Source organism: Dermacentor variabilis, chromosome 1 (genome assembly GCF_050947875.1).
Source record: "Dermacentor variabilis isolate Ectoservices chromosome 1, ASM5094787v1, whole genome shotgun sequence".
NCBI classification, from domain to species: Eukaryota; Metazoa; Arthropoda; class Arachnida; order Ixodida; family Ixodidae; genus Dermacentor; species Dermacentor variabilis.
Genome location: NC_134568.1, coordinates 213,617,367 through 213,630,331, shown reverse-complemented (window position 1 = coordinate 213,630,331; position 12,965 = coordinate 213,617,367). Strand labels below are relative to the sequence as shown.

The 12,965-nt window shown below is 47.5% G+C and overlaps 2 non-coding genes across 2 annotated transcripts; both read left to right on the top strand.

Moving 5' to 3' along the window:
* Nucleotides 1–2,255: 2,255 nt before the first annotated feature.
* TRNAT-CGU (transfer RNA threonine (anticodon CGU)) lies at nt 2,256–2,327 on the top strand. The gene has a single exon. It is a non-coding gene; the product is annotated as a tRNA-Thr (tRNA).
* Nucleotides 2,328–7,785: 5,458 nt separating this feature from the next.
* On the top strand, nt 7,786–7,857 carry TRNAT-CGU (transfer RNA threonine (anticodon CGU)). Its single transcript has one exon. It is a non-coding gene; the product is annotated as a tRNA-Thr (tRNA).
* Nucleotides 7,858–12,965: the final 5,108 nt, after the last annotated feature.

Here is a 12,965-nt window from a genome sequence, read left to right as displayed (position 1 = left end):
GCACTCTTCAACGAGCTATTCAAACTACTCCGAACGATACGTTTTCACCCGACTGCTTACCACCCGCAGTCCAATGGACTAGTTGAACGTTTAACCGGCATCTCAAGGCCTCCCTTAAGGTGCATGAATCGCCCGAGAAGTGGGTTCTACATTTGCCTCTTGTCTTACTTGGCATCAGAGCCGCACTCAAGAGCGACCTAGGTTGCTCCTGTGCTGAGCTAGTCTACGGCACTCACCTACGCCTTCCGTGCGATTTCTTTGTCGCCACCACCAAGACACCTATGCCATCACCTGCCGACTACGTTGCCCAACTGCAAGCTTTCTTCAGCCAGATACGCCCCGTGCCTACACGTTCACAAGAAGCAAGGTCTCCCTACGTTTCTCCCGCACTCACCTCTGCCACGACGTTTTCGTGCGTAACTGTGCCGTGCGGAAGCCTTTGCAGCCACACTACTCCGGGCCATATTGTGTTCTCGAGCGTCGTCCAACGACTTTTGTCGTGAATGTCAACGACCACTCAGACACAATTGCCCTGGAACGTCTCCAACCCGCCTACATTGAAGCACCCGCGCCATCGGCCCCACCAATGCGCGACGCAACCCCGCGGCATCCTTCGCCGCCGCCTCCGTACGTGACTACCAAGACCAACGCCAGGACACGCGGTGTCACGTGTACTTTCCATCGTTCGTCGAATTTTCCTCCTCTCTGGGGGGGGGGGGGTTTCATAGCCACCGGCCTGCAGTTCCCAGAGGTCGGTCGGAAGCGAAGCATTCATCGGAATGGCCTAGATCCGAGGAAGCATTGAATGGGGCTCAAGAATGGCGTTCGTCAGGGGATGTTGTTGCAGGGTCGTCCATTGTTAGGGGGCCTTCAATCCAGCGTAACTCCAACATTTCTTCAACTTTATGAAAATAAAACAAAACAAAAAAGTTGGTGGAAAATATATGATGCCTTAGGCGGATATTTGTTAAGGAAATATTTACCTGGAGTCGCTGTCGCTACTGATTACGCGACGCGCTATGCCATCAATCGGGCACTTCCCACGAGCTGCGCAACCGACGTCGCAGATTTCCTACTCCGGGATATCATTTTAGTACATGGCGCCCCGCGACAGCTCCTTACTGACCGCGGCCGCACTTTCCTCTCCCAAGTCCTCGCCGATATCCTACGCTCACGTTCTAACAAGCACAAACTGACTACCTCCTATCATCCCCAGACCAACGGCCTTACTGAGCGACTTAATCGGACCATTACTGACATGCTATCGATATACGTTTCAACCGACCACATGGACTGGCACGTGGCTTTCCCTTATGTCACGTTCTGCTATAATTCATCACGCCAGGATACTGCTGGGTATTCATTCCCCCTTTTACTTACTCTTCAGTCGTGACCCTGTATTACCATTGGACACTTCACTCCCCTCGATACAGGATTCGAGGACCGAGTATGCCAGCGACGCCATCGCCCACGTTGACCATGCGCGCCAGCTTGCCCGTACTTGTCTGTTGGCATCGCAGGAATCTCAACGGCACGCTTACAATCGCCGCCATCGTGACACACATTTTTCGCCAGGCTCTCTCGTGCTACTTTGGTACCCTTGCCGCCGAATGGGGTTCTCCGAGAAACTCCTTCCGTGCTACAAAGGCCCTTACTGTATTCTACGTCAAGTGACCATTGTCACTTACGAGATAATCACCATGGCCTCCGCCATGTTACCCGGTTCCACATAACCTGACGTCGTACACGTCTCTCGGCTTAAGCCTTTCTGGGCCCTTACCGACGACCCCGTCTGAAGCACCGGGACGGCGCTTTTTCTGCCGGGGGTCGTGTTACGGTGGAAAAGAGGACAAGGTTGTCGACGGTGAAGTTTATACACGCATCGTGTAAATAGATCGTGTAAATAATTTTATACCCGTGACAATACTAATGGAGGCTTGGTTGTCTTGGCGCGCTTGACGACGCACAGGGTTGACGCAACCATGTGCTTCTGAAGGGTCGGCACAAGCAACTGTATACCCTGAACACGTATTTGTCTACGCAAGATTTATTTTTTTTTACTATCGGTTTCTGCTTCTGGTCTAACCGTGCGGCATAATCGCAGTACTCTGCCTAATTTCACGACAAAGATGTCTCTAATAAGGAGCGCGCAGAATCAGAAAAGCATTCCGACGCAGCAAGAAGAGGGAAAAAAAAAAAAAGGAAAACCGGTCTGCTTGTTTTCTTTCAGCCCAGAGAGCGCGCGTGCCACGTGCGCCGCTATAGCTCAGTGGTAGAGCACTGGTCTCGTAAACCAGGGGTCGTGAGTTCAAACCTCACTGGCGGCAGAGATTATTATTATTATTTTTTTAAATTTCAGCGCAGCCTGCGTGACTAGGGCATTTGTGTGTCTGCGAACAACCCGCGATCTAGCTCGCTGGCGCCCCCTCGGCGCAACCGATGGAACGAGCTCGTGCCACTGCTCTCGCGTTCGTCGTCTCACTGGACCTGAGTGTGAATTTTTTTTTTCTTTTTTTAAATAAAAGTTTTATACTACTACTACTACTTATTACAGAGCTGGCTCCATTGCCGCTCATCATTCCAGCGTAGAATTTCTCTTCTGTCGTCGTGATGGAGAGGCGGCGTTAAATTTCTTTTGTCATTTTTTTTTCGTTTACGGGGGTATGAACCATTGCTTAAAAGGGCATGAGCCATTCATTGTCTTACGTGACGGACGCATTTAATAGAGAGTTTTAGAATAGGGGCCCCAATAGTTTGGGGCCCCAAAGAGCGTTGCGGGTGTTCGCGTTGGGGCACGCAGGAGAGAAGAGCTTTACAATAAGGCTTTGAGCGTGTTGCGCTGACAGCGCGACTACGGCGTCAAAGAAAAGCTATTAGAAATAATTAAATAAAATATGCCATAAGATAGTAATTTTGACTTTCGTTTATTCGCGTTTAACTACAATTTAGAGGTTATTCTGTAAGCAGCAAACAATTAGTTGGGCTTACTTTTGAGTAACCAACTTTACGTGCCTTCACCAGCCAAGCTAAGCCGTGTCAGGCCTACGATCGAGCCATACTACAGTCAACGTTTTTAAATATCTACAGTGAACTAGAAGGCTTTAGCCATACAATCGAATTCGGAATCAGCGGCGTCTAATGAACCAATCTTCATAACAGACGCTAGTTAAGAGAAAGCGATAACCGCAGTCACTTCTCTTAGCTTGCTAACTTCACGCGTTACCACCAATCGAACCCGGTTTGGTGCTAGGTTAGAGCCGTCGCTTCGATGGTGCATGCCGCCATGTTTGCTGACGCAAAGCTTTTGGGGCCGCTATTTGCGCTCCCGCTAAATCGGTGAAATAGCGTTCCCAACGCAAAACCCAAACGCAGTTTGCGTCTCGCGAATGCGCAGTGGCTTCGACGCTATTTCTTTGGGGCCCCCAAACGTTTGGAGTCCCTATTCCAAAACTCTCTGATAACTGAGGTGATACGAGAATGTGTGTGCATACCCATCGTCACGATGATCACCCATCAGGGCAATAAATATGTTCGTACCTTCGTTCAAAATTCTGTGTCACCTCTGCGTCGTGTGCTAAACAGCTTCGCTGGTCATCCACCTTTACAGAGTGGAATGGCTGATGTTTTGTTTTTCCAGTAAGCATAGAATTTGCCGCGTTATGAAAGCGGATACTGAGGTGAGCAAGAAAACAGAAGCGTCCTGTTTGTTATAGCTATAGGGTTCAGCGTTTTCGCTTCAAACAAACAAACTACAAAAAACTAAAAAAAAGTACGGCGACTTCTTTTTTGCGAATTCGCTTTTAACCAAACGAATTTGGCAGTTTCGCCCTATGGCACAGCATTGAAAGTGAGAGCAAGCTGTTCAGCGGTGTGCTGAAGGCGTTTCAGAAAGCTGGCATGTCGGGGAGAACCACCAGTGGCCTTGCAAACGTCGAATCTCGATGGTGCACGAGATGAGACCGAAGGAAAAACCATCTAGCACCAAAATAGAGGATTAGCTATATTTATCTTGACCCTATAGGGATGGTCGGTTGTTTTTTTCATTCGAATAACGATTTATCATTCATCATTTTAGCCTCTAATCGATTAATCCGTTTAGATACAGGGTTTTTCATTGATTAATTGATTAATCGAAATTTTTGCCGGGCAGCTTAAAAAGGTTGAAACACAGTTACCTTCTTTTGTGGGACCCTATCTTAATGTTTGAGAGGTGGAACCAAGTTAGAAATAAGAGTGTATAAAGTTTGAGAAGGAATAATCTTTAATTTGTTGCAGACTAAATAGAGTTGGCAGTAGTAGCCTTTGAAAAGATAAACAATAGATGTTATAAAATGGCGCTTAGAGCAGAATTAAACAAGATACATGGCACTGGTGAATCCCTGTACAGTACAGTTAAACGAGAAATAAGAAGAACGGCAAAAGTGACAGGTGAAGTCCGACTAAAATATGCAATAAATTGCAATATGCACAGGGGAAAAGAAAATTACTGCTTCACTTCGCTTCACTTCGCTTCACTTTATTCACCTTAAAGACCCCCTGGGGGGTATTACATAAGGTGTGGGTAGGATTTAGGTAGGATTTAGGTAGGATTTATGACTGCTTTAGGATATTAAGCCACATGCTCTTTTCTACAGAGCGGAGGAATGTCAACTGACTGCCATGTTTGGGTGAAACCGTCAGCTTCATTGAATGGTCACACAACCAGCATGTGAGAATAGACACTCGGAAGCTACAGATTTGCTGGAATCGACATGCACTCCATCGCTATGTCAAATACATGCTCTAAACCGGCGAGAATGCTGTGCCACGTCTTTAGTGGACTGGGAGTGACACGACGATCAACGACTGGGATGCTATAGTATGCCTTGAATTGCTTCGGGCGGCGTGGTGGCGTGTGGACGAAGAGAGAGGAAGCGCTCGGCCCGGCATGACTCGGGTCTCGCAAAAACAGTCGACAGCTGCTCTACCAAAGCCGCAAAATCAGTGCTCGTGATCCGCCATTCTAGTGCGATTTCAAAATTTTCGCGCCACTCCTGTCAAACTCTAGAAAACAATTAATCGAACATGCCTAATCAATGAAGTCGATGAAATGAAAGGTGGACATAGATGAAGACTATTCATCTTGCGGGATACTTTTAATCGATTAATCCCCTAATCATTCATCAATATTACCAACCCTATTTTACCCTTACTGGTCCGTTCCGCTCAGACCTGTGTATGCGCCGCGGTGTAGTATATGCATAACGTAAACGTAAAACTATTCCAGTCTGTTTTTATTTCAAATTGGCCATTAGCTCAACGTGATAGGTCAAAATGGGTCGAGCTCTGCCCATGTGGGTGCGGCGCCCGCCTATGTGGGCTGGACCCGAACCATTCTGACCTATCGGGGAGGGCTAAAGGCCGATTTTGAATAAAAACAGATAAAAACCAAGCACATGGACGAATACGTCCAGTTGTAGGAATGAAGGAAAAAGGGTTTATTGGCTTAGTTACACGGCTTCAGTTACGGAAGCCTACTCCATGCAGGAACAAGTTAAACGTCCGAGTCACATAAGGACTCTCGGCCCCACTGCACGAAAAGTATCTGCTTTTAATACCGCCGTCTTCCCTAGGCGAGTTGACTGAGGAACCTGAGGACTGTATCGCAGCCAATCACAACCGTCGAATTGGTCGCGATACCACGCTCATGATATCGCATCGTTCCGTGGCACTCCCACCTCCGATGCACTCCTGCCGTAGCAGCAATCCTACCATAGCAGCACTCCCACCACCGATTGTATGGAATATGTGACAGGATAGCAACCTGCGAATTCAAGGTCGCCGTTGTTCTTCGATAGCATTTGATGTTGGTCCCCTCATCATTAGTCTAGGCTGTCAGGTAGTGGTGGGGGTAGTGACCTTTTGTGGACCCGTCAACAGTCGGTGTCCACGCTGCGCTGACGTCTGGATAGGCGCTGAGGGATGGGTGCGGGTTTGCCTCGTGGCAAACGTCTAACTGCGAATCCAAGGTTCCCGTCGTTCTTCGGTAGCACTTGATGTGTGCCGGCCCTTTTGATCATTGGTTCAAGCCGTCAGGTAGTGGAAGTGGCCTTTTGTGGAGCTGTTAGCCGTCGGTGTCAACGCTGCGTTGACTTCTTGGTAGGCGCTGATGGATGGGTGGAGGTTGTCTTGTGGCAAAACGTCTAATTAACGCCTCTGGCTGTGCTGAGACGTAACAAGACATATACAGGCGCCAAAAACTGTCCTTAAGGCCTACGTATAGGCTCAATTAATAACTTCCGCTGTGCATCTGAGAGTAATTTATAATTTTCTATGGAACCCAGCCCGCTGAACCTTGGTTTTGCGAAATTTGTTTTATTTTTTCAATAAAACGGAATGGAGGCGAGTTGTGTAGGTTACAAAATTTATGTGAAATCTAATGTGACTTGACACCGAGGGAGAAATTGTGAAAGATGTGACAAAGAAGCACCATCTCAAAATTTTCGGGTTTCATCTTGTGTGCCCTTTTCTTTCCCCCTCACTCAGTATATTACTTTGTATATGCAGAAAAGGAACACGCTCAATGTTCACCAAAGTTAGCGACACATACTTGTACTTCGTCGATCAGAACCTTTGACAGTTCTTTCAATAGCGAAAGCCCAGGATTGCTGTCCGAGACAGAATGAAGTTTCGAACTTACTCTGTGCAGCAGGTCCATTGCGGATGGTAGTGAACCTTTCCTGAACGTCCAAAATGAGCCCCAAATTCGAGGTCAGAGTTGAGCCCGAGTATTCAAGTATCTCGATGATGTCGGCTCAAAATGTGAAGTGAGCGTGCGCAAGTACGCAAGTAACCTTCACGAGTATCGTCGCGTAGAGCAGCTTGAGTCCTTCTCACAGCGATGCTCTCGTCTGCTGCAAAAGTGTTAATAACAGCCTTTGCACAAGCAAAGTGTTTGTTTAATAATCGGATCCTTTCGTTCCGGTTCCTCAGCGGGTGATAGCGTTATGAACAAGATGAGGCTATGTAGGGCGAAACACGGAAAATACATTTTTAGCCCCTGAAAATCCAACATAGGCACCAACATCGAAACAGGCATATATAGGCACGATAAAGGTGCCACTAAAATGTTTTTAGACCTATAGATTGTGCTTATGTAATAACTAGGCACGATAAGGACCTAAGAAAAACACAAATGGGCATATTGCCTAACTTTCTGGTCTCTATAGTTATCTCCTTGATACTAGCGACGGATGCTGACCACGTAAGTAACCGCAGATCACTGTAGGTGAGGCGGCTGTTAACAAGTGCACCATATGTGCTGTTTAAAATCGCACTCTTTATGCTAAATAGGCATTTACGCTTTATTCTTTGCGTATAACGATCTAAAACAATCGTTCACGCTAACAAGTGGTGCTGCTTTCGCGGCAACGAGTGCAACGGCAGAAACGTGGTGAGCCGTGGGGTCCCAGATTTCATAGCGGTGCACATGAGTGCTGTATTCTGGGGTGCTCCCTCCTGAGGCCTCCGTCTGCCGGTGTTTATATTCTTTTCGCATGATAAACGAATTCATAGGACCAAATCACACAGAAAACGTGAATTCGATCTTTCCAGTATAGAAAGAAGTGCGAAAGAAAGAAGGGCACGCAGAGAGAAGGAAGGGGGGGGCCCTTCTGGAACGTACTGTACGCCCCCCACCCCCGCCAAGAAAAAAGAAGAAAGAAAAGAAAGAAAAAACTGAAAAAGATAATAAAGAAAAACCGGCCTGCGTGTTTTCCTTCAGCCCGGAGAGCACGTGTCACGTGCGCCGCTATAGCTCAGTGGTAGAGCACTGGTCTCGTAAACCAGGGGTCGTGAGTTCAAACCTCACTGGCGGCAGGAATTTTTTTTTCCGACATTTTTATTTTAACGTGTATTCCAACATCGGTTTACAAATAAACTTTCTAAAAAAATTCGTAAACGCAAAATGTGTCGCACGATGAAAGCGAATAGTGAAAAAAAAAAAAAAAAAGGGAGGGTCCTGCTTACGTCCCGCGCGTCTTGTTCGCGGGTTATCTTGGATGTGACATTTACGTGGTGCTCTTCTGCGCTTGCCGTATTATCACTGTTATCGTGGTATCGCGCCGTTCCAAGGCGCTCTCGAAATGTTGCATTGTCTTTTGGAATCATGCACATTGCTCTACGCACCTGCTGCTCCGGTGCAAGGCGGTCCCGTTAGACATTAGCCTGTCGCAAACAAATATCAAGATCGCCACTCTTCGAACAAGCACAGAGCTCGTGGTCACTCGCCTGCAGTGAGGAATTATGGCTTGGATCCAACGAAGGCCCGCCACCGTAGCTCCTATATTACGTAAAACACAAGAGCGGCGTGCTTTGAACCGTCTCGTCACAGGGTAAGGCGGGCAGCCCACGCACTTCATAAACACGCTCACTTTTGTAAAAGCCCTAATTTTCTCATTTGAAAGATAACCGGCCGCCGTTTACTTAAATACGTTTCAATGTATTTCGTAGTCGACAGTTGCGCATCGTCCTTCCAATTCTGCAAAAATCCGGACATTTCGTGGCAGAATATTTTTAAAAAATGTTTTACGGAATTATTAAAAATCACCTGTGGCAGATGGCATAATTCCTTCCCTTGGGCTAGATTATTCGAAGAGGCGGACATTACTATAGCGCGATAAATCAAAACACATATTCAAGTAAATAAAAAAGTAACTAATTAACTTCCTAATTAATTGCTTTACGGCAAACCTTGCAATTTATTAAGCGTAGCCGGTGAGTTTGCGAGACGTATCCACTGGAAATGGACTTACAGGATGACATCAGCATCGACATATTATTTCCCAAAGTGTGGGGCGGAATACATTGGCGTTCCAGTTACTTTTGTGCTTCAGTGCATAAAAGAGCGTTTTGTTTAAAAAAAAAGTGAGTGGAACGACAGCGCATTTTTTACGGCGAGTTCAATGGCGCGTACCACCAAAGTGGTGTCATTCTGGAAATTCATTCCAAGTGAATACACCTTGCAAGCTCACCGGCCACAATTCGTAAATTGCAATATGCGCCTTATTATAACTTATTCAGGAAGTATTTAGCAAATGTTTGTTAATAATTGGATGTGTGTTTTGGTTTCTCGTACAAGTAGTGTCCGCTTCTCTGAATAATCCAGCTCAAGGACTAGAATTATGTTATCTCCAGCAGGCGATTTTTTAATATTCCATAATTGAAAATGATCACGCCTTATATGATGTAAAGAAGGCTTTGATAAACATCGCGCTAGACGCGCTTTCCCTTCTTCCTTCATTTCACAAAGAAATAAAGAAAATTAAACAAACAAGCAAGCAAACAAACAAACAAACAAACAAATGGCACTGGGACACAAAAACAAACCACTGCAGCTGCTCTTCTTTTGTGCGTATCACAAGTCAGGCTTCCAAAGTTTTTTTCCCCCCGGCAGCTACAACGGAACTGAGGTAAGATGCTCAAAGCTGCACAGCCGTTGATTGAGAAACAGCAATGTAGCACGAAAAGTGGTTGCAGGAAAGTGCGACGAATAAATGTGTAACAGGAGCGTGGATAATTTTTAACTCGCCCTTTAGAACGCAGATTTCAACCTGTCTGTTTTTATGTTAGGAGAGATTGAAAGTTGCTGCTCCCTACTCAAGCTTCTGCTTCGCGTTAGATATATATGCACGTATCAACAAGGCCATCAGGTCCGTTTTTGTTCGTTTCACCGGAAAGAAAATTGCAAGATGGATATATTTTTCTTACTCTCACGTGACCTCTAGCTAATAGTTTACAATGTGCAACCTTTTGATGAGCCGATATTTAGGGCTTGAAAGTGCATTAGTAATTTTAATGTGGTAACTCCGAACTTAAAAGCGATAATCTTTAATTATGAAGAAAAGCGCCTAAGGCAAGTTTCGTCCAACAAAACACTTGTCTTTTTTGAAGGCGAATCAGCCATTAGTGTCATCAAAATTACAAGCACGAGTTTGCTTCCTATCCCTAGGCAACATTTTACCAGAGAAGTACACTCTAAACATTTTGACACCCTTACGGGTGTAAAAAGTTGTTTGATTTGTCCCGCGGCCAACACCCTCGCCTTTATGGGGCAATATCGAATCGTTTATGGGGACAAATGAAGTTTAATTTGTTTGGCGACATTTTGGGCTCAGTAAATACAATGATAGCGGCGACAGAGGACCCATAAACTGCGCGATGTAAGCATTATTAGCTAATCGCTGGCAAACTCTCGTGTCGCTTATTTCCATGCGCACCAGGTGGTCTGAACTAATACACTATTAAATTGCGGCTTCTCTCACTGCAGGTGTAGTTTGAGCTCGCTGTCACGTAAAATACATTTTGTTATAGCCTTAAGGGTAAAGGTGGCAGCCTTGAGAAAAATCAGCACCCTAAAGGAGTAGAATATTTTAGGGTGTAACAAGCACAATCGTGAGGGTTTCTCCTAATGCTGCTGAGTAGAAGAAAAGCGATTGTTTGCTAATAGTTGGACCTACTGTTAAAGCGCAGCTGCACTAAAGGAAAAACATGCGCGGCACGCCGCCGGCGATAAGACGCAGATGCGGTACTGCGGCTAGTGCGGCTGCACCAACGGGTGTTAGCCGCTAAGGCAGACGCGTGACAGCACGAAGATATTTCCAGTATTTCTTTGTAGTTGGTTGTTAACGCGAGACTAGTCAGGCAATGACGACTTCGTGGCAAGCGCAACCCAGGGCAACATCACAGCGTGTGTGGCACTGAACAATTTCATAAAACTCCCCCTCCTCCTTTCCTACTTGAAGATCCACATAATCCCTCGCTCCGCCTATACGTAGACGGTAAAAAACAAGCACAAACCAGGACCAACGCGAGCGCGAAGAGAGCCGTTTGGCGGCTCCGAATGACACCGGCTGCCTCGTGCGCATGTCACTGAAGCGGTCGCTCTCATTGGTTTCCTCTGCCCGCGGCGTGCCGCGAAAAACAGCTCTCGCGCGACACGAGGATGCTGCTTGCCGCAGCGGCCGCGCCTTTTTCCTCGAGTGTGGACGTGCCTTTCACTCAGTGGATTGTCAATGCTGCCAAGATGAAAGAGCGCAGCAGGCAGTACTATATCAAAAGCACACATTGCGTTATCTTTGCAAACATGCACTGTGTTTCGACTGCTGCCTGTTGTTGCGTTTCGCCTGCGACACGTGGTTTTGCCGGCGCGACTGCGGCGGGGCGGCAGACATTTTGGCCCGATCGTCGTCGCCGCAACACTCATCGCCAGGTGTTTCCAGGCGCGACTGCGGCGATGCGACCGCCTAGGGATCATCCTCGCATTCCAGTCATTGTGCCCGAAACAGGCGATGCCAAAGCAGGGATCTCATTCCAGTCATTGTGCCCGAAACAGGCGATGCCAAAGCAGGGATCTCGTTCCAGTCATTGTGCCCGAAACAGGCGATGCCAAAGCAGGGACCATCCTCTCATTACAGTCATTGTGTCCGACCGGCAGCGCCACGACAGGGTGCTACGAGATCGTGCTCGACATGGTGCTACGGCATCGCTACGACAGTGTGCGTCACCATTAGCCCATTGTACATTCACGTGCTCGTCTTTTGAGGGGTTCCTTCTTGCCCTCAACTGCGAGAGTATAAAAACAGCTGCCCCCGGACGCCAAAAGGAGGGCTCCGTTTTCTGCTGTTGAGTGAAGTGCTCTCCCGTCTCTCTACTTCGGTCAACCTGACCGCCAACTCTTTGCGATGTTAAAATAAACAAGTTGTTTCGTTGTTACCAGTCGACTCATGCTTTGCCGGGACCTTCGGATGCTTCCAGTTGTACCCCAGGCCGCCAGGCCAACGCTACCCTTGGGGCTTGCGACCCAGGTACAACCACGGGCGTCAGCGCCGAGTTCCCAACAGATCGTACCAGCAGTCCGATCCCAAACATCTGGTGGCAGCGGTGGGATCGCCTCCGACTTCAAACAACTGTCTGCCAGCGGTGAGATCGCGACAACGGAGGCCAGCAGCGAAGAGATGCAGTTGACTGTATGCTGAGCAGCTCAACGACGATCCGGGAGCAGTGCAACGAGCCCTGTGTGACGACTGGTTGCCTGCAGCGGAACGACTGCGCGGAATTCCTGCCTGCGAGGTTTGGTGAGTGCGGGACTTTCTTCTTCTGAGCTTTGCCAGGCTTTTGTTAGTGTTAGAAACAGAGCTGGTAATTGTGGTTGTCGTTGCTGCCGGGTTAGTTTGCGGCAAGACAATAGTAAGCAGTAGAGAAAGCAGCATTCAGAGCAGCCATGGATTTGAAGTCGTTGCGCAAACCGAAATTGTTGGAGCTTGCAAGAGAGTTGGGTCTGGATGTCTCAGACAAACTCAGAAAACCAGAACTGCTAAAGGCTATTCTTGAGTTAGAAGCTGAGGATGACGAGCTGTCGGAATGCCTTGAGACTATTGAAGAGAGGGAGACTGCAAAAAGAGAAGAGCGTGAACGTAAAGAACAAAAAGAAAAAGAAGAGCGTGAACGTAAAGAACAGAAAGAGCGAGAGCAACAAGAGCGTGACCGTCAACACGCTTTGGAAATGAAGCGTCTTGAGGTAGAGATGGAACGCGCTCGTAATGGAAGTGAGGCACACGGTGCAGGAGAACGCGTATTGTTCAAAATGACTGACCTGATGCGGCCGTTTAAGCTTGGAGAGGACATTGGTTTGTTCCTGGTTAACTTTGAGCGAACGTGCGAGAAGCAGGGGTTCTCTCGGGAAACGTGGCTACAGCGCTTGCTCACTTTGTTACCCGGCGAGGCGGCCGACGTAGTCGCTCGCTTGGATAGAGAGGAGGCAGAGGATTTCGACAAAGTAAAATCGAGTCTGCTAAAAAAGTACCGGCTGTCTGCGGAGGCGTTCCGTCGGAAGTTTCGGGAAAATGAGAAAGGCAGAAGTGAGTCATATACAGAGTTTGCGTATAGGCTTATGTCGAACATGCAGGAGTGGCTCAAAGAAGAGAAAG